Source organism: Oryzias latipes, chromosome 6 (genome assembly GCF_053564925.1).
Source record: "Oryzias latipes strain Hd-rR chromosome 6, Olatipes_Hd-rR_3.1".
Classification (NCBI taxonomy): Eukaryota; Metazoa; Chordata; class Actinopteri; order Beloniformes; family Adrianichthyidae; genus Oryzias; species Oryzias latipes.
In genome coordinates this window covers 27292360-27293080 of record NC_136242.1, presented here as the reverse complement: position 1 = coordinate 27293080, position 721 = coordinate 27292360, and positions in this window count along the sequence as shown.

The following is a 721-nucleotide window of genomic DNA, read 5'->3' as shown; positions in this document are numbered from 1 at the left end:
AACTTCAATTCTGATCTGAGAATTTTACTAAAGTGACTGAGAAAAACTGTAACGTCTTTGGAGGTTGTTCTGGGCTCTTTGGATACAGTTCCAACCATCAGTCTCCTCAATTTGTCATCCATTTTCCTCTTCCGGCCACGTCCAGGGAGGTTGGCTACTGTCCTGTGGGTCTTCAATTTCTGAATAATATGTGCCACTGTTGTCACAGGAACTTCAAGCTGTTTAGAAATAGTTTTATAGCCTTTACCTTTAAAATGTTTGTGGGGTCATCTAAGATAACACAAGGGTTAAAACTCTGAACAGGCAATGAGCATCTTAGATGGAAATATGTGGGAATTTAACCCTTGTGCTATCTTAGATGACCCACCCTTTACATTGACATGTTCTCCCTACCATGACAAAGGTGGATAAAGGTGGAAAGATTTCATGTAATCCATGGACACCAGTGAAGATCAGAATTCATTGAAGAAAAAAGGGTCAGAGCACTGTCTAGTGGGTCTAGATGACCCAACTCCCAACGGTAAAGTGCCTAGGATAGCACAAGGGTTAACCCCAATTTTAAAACCTAGTGGAAAATTTTTGTAATTGGAAGTGTTATTTTTAATTTTTGTGATCCAAAAACCCTTTTCAAAATTATTTAGATTTGAAATAAACATGCAAAATGGAAATTAAAATTAAAAGTTTAAAAAAACAAATTACAGGTAATAAAAGGTGTAAAGTC